This window comes from Balaenoptera acutorostrata, chromosome 19, assembly GCF_949987535.1.
Source record: "Balaenoptera acutorostrata chromosome 19, mBalAcu1.1, whole genome shotgun sequence".
NCBI lineage: Eukaryota > Metazoa > Chordata > Mammalia > Artiodactyla > Balaenopteridae > Balaenoptera > Balaenoptera acutorostrata.
In genome coordinates this window covers 61427597-61437898 of record NC_080082.1, presented here as the reverse complement: position 1 = coordinate 61437898, position 10302 = coordinate 61427597, and positions in this window count along the sequence as shown.

Here is a 10302-nt window from a genome sequence, read left to right as displayed (position 1 = left end):
GTCCTGCAAGAGGTCTGATTTTCCTGGGGGCACCAAACAAAGGGGCACCTTGGCTTATAAGCTTCCCCATTGTAGAGGATAGGGAGGACACAATAAATATGTGCTTTTTTTTTTTTTTTTGGTATGTCAGTTGTACCTCAATAAGCTGTACTAAAAATGGGGAGAGGGGTTGAGGCTTAAAAGCTGTCTATGGTCAGTCTCATTCCACCATGAGGGATTTGTGAAGTAGTCGGCAATCTGCAACCTGGAAGAGGACGCTCACCAGAATCAGACCGTGCTGACAGAATAGTCTTGAACTTTCAGCCTCCAGAACTGAGATCAGTCAAGATGGTGGAGTAGAAAAACCTTGAGCTCACCTCATCTCATGGGCACACCAAAGTCACAACTATTTACAGAACAACCATTGATGAAAAAGACCAGAACCAGCCAGAAAAGACCACTAAAGACATAAAGAAGGAACTATAACAAGATGGCTAGGAGGGGCAGAGTCGTGATATAGTCAAGTCTCAGAGCATTTGGCTTAGAAAGCCAGTGGGGCTTTCAGGAGTCCCAGAAGGCTGGGGGAGACAGAGACTTCACTCTTAAATGGCACACACAAAATATCACATACTCCGGGACCCAGGGCAAAAGCAGTAATTTGACAGGAGCTTGGGTCAGACCTACATGCTGATCTTGGAGAGTCTCCTGGAGAGACAGGAGGCAACTGCAGCACACCCTGTGGACATAGACACAGGCAGCAGCCACTCTTGGAAGCTCCTTCTACTATGTGGACAGTGGTGCTGGCAAGCACCATTGTAGAATCCTCCCTCTAGCTTATTAGCCCCAAGACCCTGCCCTGCCCTGGTGCAACAGCCTGTAGGTACCAGTGCTGGGACACCTCAGGCCAAGAAACTAACTGGGCAGAGACACTGCCCCACCTATCAGCAGATAAGCTGCCTCAAGACCCCCTGAGCTCACATCCACCTCTGGACATGGCCCTGCCCACCAGAGGACCCAGGATCTAGCTCCACCCACCAGTGGGCAGGCATCAGCTCCAGAATCCTCTGGGCCCTGACCCTGTGCTCTAGGAAGTCTGCTGTAGTCTCCGGACCAGCCTCATTCACCAGGGAGCAGACACCAGATATAGGAAAACCATAGTCCTGCAACCTAAGGACCCAGCCTTCTCCACAGGAGGCCAATTGTAAATATATATGCACCCAACTTAGGAGCACCTAAATACATAAAGCAAATATTAACAGATATAAAGGGAGAAATAGACAGTAACAATAACAGTAGGGGACGTTAACACCCCAATTAGATCAATGGACAGAAAATCAATAAGGAAACACTGGCCTTAAATGACACATTACACTAGATGAACTCTCTCTCTCTCTCTCTCTCTCTCTCTCTACACACACACACACACACACACACACACATAACATTCTATCCAAAAGGAGCAGAATACACATTCTTTTCAAGTGCACATGGAACATTCTCCAGAATAGATCACATGTAAGGCCACAAAACAAGGCTTGGAAAATTTAAGAAAATTGAGATCACATCAAGCATATTTTCTGACCACAGCCCTGTGAGACTAGAAATCAACTACAAGAAAAAAACTGCAAAAAACACAAACACGTGGAGGCTAAACAATATGCTACTAAACAACCAATGGATCATTGAAGCAATCAAAGAGGAAACCAGAAAAATACCTGGAGACAAATGAAAACAAAAACATGATGATCCGAAACCTACAGGACACAGCAAAAGCAGTTCTAAGAGGGAAGTTTATAGCAGTACAAGCTTACCTCAGGAAATAAAAATCTCAAATAACCTAACCTTACACCTAAAGGAACTAGAAAAAGAAGAATAAACAAAACCCAAAGTTAGTAGAAGGAAAGAAATCATAAAGATCAGAGCAGAAATAAATGAAATAGAGACTAAATCAACAATAGAAAAGATCAGTGAAACTAAGAGCTGATTCTTTGAAAAGGTAAACAAAATTGATAAACCTTTAGCCAGACTCATCAAGAAAATAAGGGAGGGGGCCAAATCAATAATATCAGAAATGAAAAAAACGGGGCTTCCCTGGTGGCGCAGTGGTTGAGAATCTGCCTGCCAATGCAGGGGACACGGGTTCAAGCCCTGGTCTGGGAAGATCCCACATGCCGCGGAGCAACTGGGCCCGTGAGCCACAATTACTGAGCCTGCGCGTCTGGAGCCTGTGCTCCGCAACAGGAGAGGCCACGATAGTGAGAGGCCCACGCACCGCGATGAAGAGTGGCCCCCGCTTGCCACAACTAGAGAAAGCCCTCGCACAGAAACGAAGACCCAACGCAGCCAAAAATAAATAAATAAATAAAAATTTAAAAAAATACCTAGAAATGAAAAAAGAAAAGTAATAACCAACACCACAGAAATAAAAAAGATCATGAGACTGCTACTAAAAACTGTATGCCAATAAAATGGAGAACTGCGAAGAAATGCACAAAGTCTTAGAAATGTACAATCTCCCAAGATTGAACCAGGAAGAAATAGAAAATATGAGCAGACCAATTACCAGTAATGAACTTGAATCAGTAATTTAAAAACTCCCAATAAACAAAAGTCCAGGACCAGATGGCTTCATGGTGAATTTTATCAAACATTTAGAGAAGAGTTAACACCTATCCTTCAACTATTCCAAAAAACTGCACAGAAATTAATACTCCCAAACTCATTCTAAGAGGCCAGCATCACCCTGATACCAAAACCAGACAAAGATATCACACACACACAAAAGAACCCCAAGAAAATTAGAGGCCAATATCACTGATGAACAAAGATGCAAAAATTCTTAATAAAATATTAGCAAACTGAATCCAACAATACATTAAAAGGACCATACACCTTGATCAAGTGGGATTAATCCCACAGATGCAAGGGGTTTTTAACATCTGCAAACCAATCAATGTGACACACCACATTAACAGATTGAAGAATAAAAATCATATGATCATCTCAATAGATGCAGAAAAAGCTTTTGACAAGATCCAACATCCATTTATGATAAAAACTCTTCAGAAAGTCGGCATAGAGGGAACAAACCTCAACATAATAAAGGCCATATATGACAAACCCACAGCTAACATCATACTCAACAGTGAAAAGCTGAAAGCATTTCCTCTAAGATCAGGAACAAGACAAGGACGTCCACTCTCACCATTTTTATTCAACATAGTTCTGGAAGTCCTAGCCACAGCAATCAGAGAAGAAAAGAAAGAAAAGGAATCTAAATTAGAAAGGAGGAAATAAAACTGCCACTGTTTGCAGATGACATGATACTATACTTAGAAAATCCTAAAGATGCCACCAGAAAACTACTAGAGGTCATCAGCGAATTTGGTAAAGTTGCAGGATACAAAATTAATATACAGAAATCTGTTGCATTTTTACACACTAACAATGAACTATCAGAAATAGAAATTAAGGAAACAATCCCATTTACCATCTCATTAAAAAGAATAAATACTACTATACATATATAAATATAAATATATATATATATATGTTTTTTTTTTTTTTGGCTGTGCTGCATGGCTTGGGGGATCTTAGTTCCCTGACCAGAGAGTGAACCCAGGCCCATGGCAGTGAAAGTGTGGAGTCCTAACCACTGGACTGCCAGGGGATTCCCCAAAATACTACTATATTTAAAATAGATAATGAAGAAGGACCTACTGTATAGCACAGGGAACTCTACTCAATATTCTATAATACCTAAATAGGAAAAGAATTTGAAAAAGGAATAGTTATATGTATATGTATAACTGAATCACTTTGCTGTATATCTGAAGCTAACACAACACTGTAAATCAACTATACTCCAATATAAAAAAAATTTTTTTTAAAGAATAAAATATCTAGGAATAAACCTACCTAAGAAGGTAAAAGACCTGTACTCTTAAAACTATAAGTCACTGGGACTTCCCTGGTGGTCTACTGGGTTAGACTCCGTGCTCCCAATGCAGGGGGCCCGGGTTTGATCCCTGGGTGGGGAACTAGATCCTGCATGCATGCAGCAACTAAGAGCTTGCATGGCGCAACTAAGTGTCCTCATGCCGCAACTATGAGCCCACATGCCACAACTAAAAGATCCCACATGCTGCAACTAAAAGATCCAATGCAGCTGGAGTAAATAAATAAATATTTTTTAAAAGATCTTTAAAAAAAAACTATAGGGCTTCCCTGGTGGTGCAGTGGTTGAGAATCCGCCTGCCAATGCAGGGGACATGGGTTCGAGCCCTGGTCTGGGAGGATCCCACATGCCACAGAGCAGCTGGGCCCGTGAGCCACAATTACTGAGCCTGCGCGCCTGGAGCCTGTGCTCCGCAACAAGAGAGGCCGCGATGGTGAGAGGTCCGCACACTGCGATGAAGAGTGGCCCCCGCTCGCCGCAACTAGAGAAAGCCCTGGCACAGAAACGAAGACCCAACACAGCCAAAAATAAATAAATAAATAAACTAATTAAAAAACAAAACAAAACAAAAAACTATAAGTCACTGATGAAACAACTTGAAGACAACACAAACAGATGGAAAGATATACCATGATTATGGATTGGAAAAATTAATATTGTTAAAATGAACATACTGCTCAAGGCAGTCTGCAGATTCAATGCAATCCCCATCAAAATACCAAGGACATTTTTCAGAGAACTAGAACAAATTTAAAAATTTGTATGGAAACACAAAAGACCCCAAATAGCCAAGAAAATCTTGAGAAAGAACAGCGCAGGAGGAATCACACTCCCTTACTTCAGACTATTGTACAAAGCTACAGTAATCAACAGTGTGGTACTGGCACAAAAACAGACAAATAGATCAATGGAACAGAATAGAGAGCCCAGGAATAAACCCACACATTTACAGTCAGTTAATCTACAACATAGGAAGTTAGAATATACAATGGAGAAAAGATAGTCTCTTCAATAAATGGTGCTGGGAAATCTGGACAGCTACATGTAAAAGAACAAAAATTAGGACTTCCCTGGTTGTCCAATGGTTAAGACCCTGTGCTTCCAATGCAGGTGGCGCAGGTTCGATCCCTGGTCGGGGAACTAAGATCCCACATGCCATGTGGTGCGGCCAAAAACAAAAAACAAAAACAAAAATTAGAACATTTTCTAACATGATGTACAAAAATAAACTCAAAATGGATTAAAGACCTTAATGTAAGATCTGAAACCATAAAACTCCTAGAAGATAATGTAGGCAGAAAACACTTTGACATATATTGTAGCAATAATTTTTTTTTTGGATCTGTCTCCTAAAGCAAAGGAAATAAAAAGAAAAATAAACAAATGAATTAAAACTTAAAATTTTTGCACAGCAAAGGAAACCATCAAGAAAATGAAACGACAACCTACTGAATGGGAGAAAACATTTGTAAATGGTATGTTCAATAAGGGGTTAATATCCAAAATACATAAACAGCTCATAAAACTCAACATCAAAAAACCAAACAACCTTGGGCTTCCCTGGTGGCACAGTGGTTGAGAATCTGCCTGCCAATGCAGGGGACACGGGTTCGAGCCCTGGTCTGGGAGGATCCCACATGCCACGGAGCAACTAGGCCCGTGAGCCACAACTACTGAGCCTGCGTGACTGGAGCCTGTGCTCTGCAACAAGACAGGCCGCGATAGTGAGAGGCCCGTGCACCGCAATGAAGAGTAGCCCCCGCTTGCCACAACTAGAGAAAGCCCTTGCACGGAAACGAAGACCCAACACAGCCAAAAATAAATAAATAAATAAATAAAAATTTAAAATAATACAGACATACACTTAAAAAAACAAAACAAAAACAAAACCAAACAACCCAATTAAAAAATGGAGAGAACACCTGCATAGACATTTTTCTAAAGAGGACACACAGATGGCCAACAGGCAAGTGAAAAGGTGCTTAACATTGTTAATCATAAGAGAAATGCAAATGAAAACCACAATGAGATATCACCTCATTCTTGTCAGAATGTCTATCTTCAAAAAGAACGCAAATAACAAATGTTGGCAAGGATGTGGAAAAAGGAAACCCTCGTACACTGCTGTTGAAATGTAAATTGATGCAGTCACTTTGGAAGACAGTATGGGGGTTCCTCAAAAAAACTAAAAATAGTACTACAGTATGATTCAGCAATTCCATCCTGGCTGTATATCTGAGAAATATGAAAACAATAATTCAAAGAGATACGTGCACCCCAATGTTCATCACAGCTTTATTTACATTTGCCAAGATATGGAAGCAACCTAACGGTCCATTAACAGATGAATGGATAAAGATGGCATGGTATATGTATATAATGGAATATTACTCAGCCATAAAAAAGAATGTAATTTTGCCATTTGCGACAACATAGATGGACCTGGAGGATATTATGCTATGTGAAATGAGACAGTGAAAGACAAATACCGTATGGTAGCACTTATATGTGGAATGTAAAAAATAAAATAAGCTAGTTAATATAACAAAAATGAAACTGACTCACAGATATAGTAAACAAACTAGTGGTTTCAGTGAGGAAAGGGAAGGGGGAGGGGCAAGATTGGGGTAGGGGATTAAGAGCTTAAAACTACTGTGTATAAAATAAGCTACAAGGACGTATTGTACAATATAGGGAATACAGCCAGTATTTTATAACAACTATAAATGTAGTATAACCTTTAAAAAATGTGAATCACCAGGTTGTATACCTGTAACTTATATAATATTGTACCTCAACTGTACTTCAATAAAAAACTTTAAGAAAAGCTGTCCAGTGCTTGCTTCGGCAGCACATATACTTCCAAGCATAAGGGAAAGCAAATGTTTAAATAAGCAGTTCACCTCCTAGTTACAGAGTGACTTCACTTACATGCAGGAGTTTGCTAAAATCAGGTATCGAGTCACTTACAGAAACAAGTTTATCAACATGTGTGATATTTTCCAAAGTAAGAATATAGGAAAAAATACGTGTGTATGTCCCCTCTGTGTGTGTTTGTAGGGAATAAGAAACACAGGGAACTTATCTTTCATGGGAGGAATAATCACAGACCTGTTCTTGTCACTGAACTTCCAGTGGTGTACTCCCCAGCTCGGATTCATTCCAGTTTGTAAAGTCAGTAAAAGTCTTGAGTGAAAGCTTCCGTGGAAAGGCATTTATAATTCAAAAGTCCTCATACATTCAAAACCCAGACCTCACTTTTGCTCCTTGGATGGCACTGCCTTGGGGCCTCCTCCCTTTGTTCTGCTCTGCACACAGAGAGAGGAGGCAGAGCCAAGGAAGATGAAAGTTTCTGACACTAATGCCTGGCAGGACAAGTCTGGCAACTTCCAGAACAATGCAAATTAAATGGCCAAATTACTCACTTTTCCCAAACTGAAATGACTTCTTCACCAGAGGTGGTTATACTTGGTGTAATCTTGCCAAACACCACTGTAACCCATTGGGAGGCAGCTGTAGTTGAGCTCTATTAAGTTTCCAGGTGCTGCTGGAACGGTATTAGAATTAGCCCCCCAGGTTCAGTAATGGATGATGTGAGGTGAGGGATATTCTTGTAGGCTTCCTGCTCAAGGGAAGTTTGAGGTTTATTTTTAAATACTTAGAAAGAAACAACACTTCTTGTTTTTTGTCTTCAGAAATGGACAGATTTTCTTGAGGGTGGTAGGGATCATGGTGGGATGGTTGTCCTTGTCTTGGACAAGATGAATGAATGAATGAATCACCAAGAAACAGAATGTCATGGAGGGAAGGCACCCTGAGGACTTAGGCCAACCCCATGTGTTAACAATGAAGGGAGAGAAGCCTTGGGGACCAGCGGCAGCTCTGGAAGTAACAAGACCTTAGATGGAAGTCATGAGTGAGGCACATGTTAGTATTATGTCTAACATGACTAATTTTTCTGTGTCATATTCTCTTTTATGATAGCCTTTTTTTAAAATAAGCAAAATCTTATATTTAAACAACAGCCAGGAAAAATCAACTTTTCAGTTGACCTCAGTTACTGCTAAAGTTTAGTTTCTGAATTTTAGTCCCATGTATGAACAATTACATGTGATCATCAAATGATGGAAGCATTGTTGAGTTCTAGTTAGTTGAATTTACTTGTCTTCCAGTTGGTCTGAAAATCACTCATTCCTAAGTTATAACAGCTGTTTCTGTGAGGCAATCATATGTGGATTTTATATTTTTCACTGGTTCTGAGTTTTAATTTATTCTAAGTTATTATTTGGAGTCTATAATTGAAATGCTCCCAAATACACTGTATTCTTTAAAATGTAGCTGAAAATATATGACATTTATACAATGATTTATAAACCTTATTTACATGAATTACAAGGGAATAATATATGATGCTTATGTACATTTGTGTGTCAGGGAAGGTGAATGTTCATTTTCCTTTAGCCTATATTCTTCAAACTAAGGGTCAAAGCATTGACTAATTTGTTTAGTGTGTTTTTTTGTTTGTTGCTTTTGAAGGAATAAATATTTAAGATACATTTTATACAAAAACATATGATTTTGAAGATGGACTATTTTAAACTGTATCATACATTAAAAACTACCAAACATATTAATAGCAGAAACTTTAAGCACTTTTTAAAAACTACTGCAATTACATGATTACACACACATATACCTTTTTCTCTATTTATAATAAACAACTGTCTAACAGACAAGTCAGATTCCATCAGATTTTCTTATAAAACCAGTCTTATAGCAAGAGCAATTAACTTGTCTGGAGCATGTGTAGTTTAAGAAGACAGAGTAAGAGGAAGCATGATTATTGCTGAGTTACTCTTCCTTTCACCACAGTCATCAAGTTTGTTTTCTGGATACCAACATTAATTAATTGAAGCAACAATGTTTAGTGTGTTTTGATCAATAGTTTTAAAAAGAGAAACAGAATGGGATGGAATGGCACGAAACATAATAAAACAGAAAATGCCAGAATGCATGTAGTAGAGGTGAATACTGTTACATGTAACTCTAATTTTAGTCTCATGTGTAGATATGAAGGTGTTATTCTGGATCACAATGTAAAATTTATGTCTTTCTGAGGGTCACAATAAAAAATTTTTAAATTCTCTTTGTCAAAAGAAAGAAAAAAGAAAAGCTGTCCATGGTCAAATGTCAAAAACTGGAGTAAGACTCTTATACAGCACATAATATTTACTGTTAAATATCTTGATTCCTTGGTTAGGAAAAACCAGTTTTTCTCACGTTAGTAACTTCTTGCATACACTTTCCTGCTGCACACCTAGGACCCTTTACCCAGTACAACTGTAAAAAGTGCTTCTGAAATACTGTTTAGATAAATTGCCTAAGATATTTTTACACTAGTTTCATGACAATGCATCAGGCAATAAATATAATTAAATAATTTTACTAGAAGAGCAGTTTTTCAAAGGCTATAAAAATCTCAATTTGTGAGTATAGCATTATATGATTCTTTTTTTTTTGCATTTTTAAAAAAATTCTTTATTTTATTTATTTTTGGCTTTTTTTGGCTGTGTTGGGTCTTCGTTTCTGTGCAAGGGCTTTCTCCAGTTGCGGCAAGCGGGGGCCACTCTTCATCCCGGTGCGCAGGCCTCTCACTATCGCGGCCTCTCTTGTTGCAGAGCACAGGCTCCAGACGCGCAGGCTCAGTAGTTGTGGCTCACGGGCCTAGTTGCTCCGTGGCATGTGGGATCTTCCCAGACCAGGGCTCAAACCCGTGTCCCCTGCATTGGCAGGTAGATTCTCAACCACTGCGCCACCAGGGAAGCCCTATGATTCTTTTTAACTCTAGTAAACTTTCTTGTTTTAGAAAATTTTCCTTACCATTATACTTTTCCTCCACATCTTTTAACCCACTTTATAGATTTAATCTACATTTCCCTGTGTAACTACAGTGAAAAATTTTAAAGATATATGAATTAAAGATTGTTTTTGAGTTTGAAACATGAAAATGTACCCAGGACAATAAGAAGTACAAAGCAAATGGTCTATAGGTATGAAGAATGAGAGTCCTTTTATATTTTTAGTTCAATGAAAGAAGTGGGACAATACAAAATGGTGAACTGAAATCTCTTAAGTTGGAACTAGGAGGCCTTTTGATACCCCACAAATCTAGTACTGGGATTTAGGGAACACAATATTTATTTTACCTTAAAAGCATCTCCAGTTCTTCCATTTATTATCATTGCCATAATAATCATCTCTGACGTCCATTCTTTTTTAATTGAAGTATAGTTGATTTACAGTATTATATTTGTTCCAGGTGTACAGCATAGTGAATAAGTATTTTTGTTGATTATACTCCATTT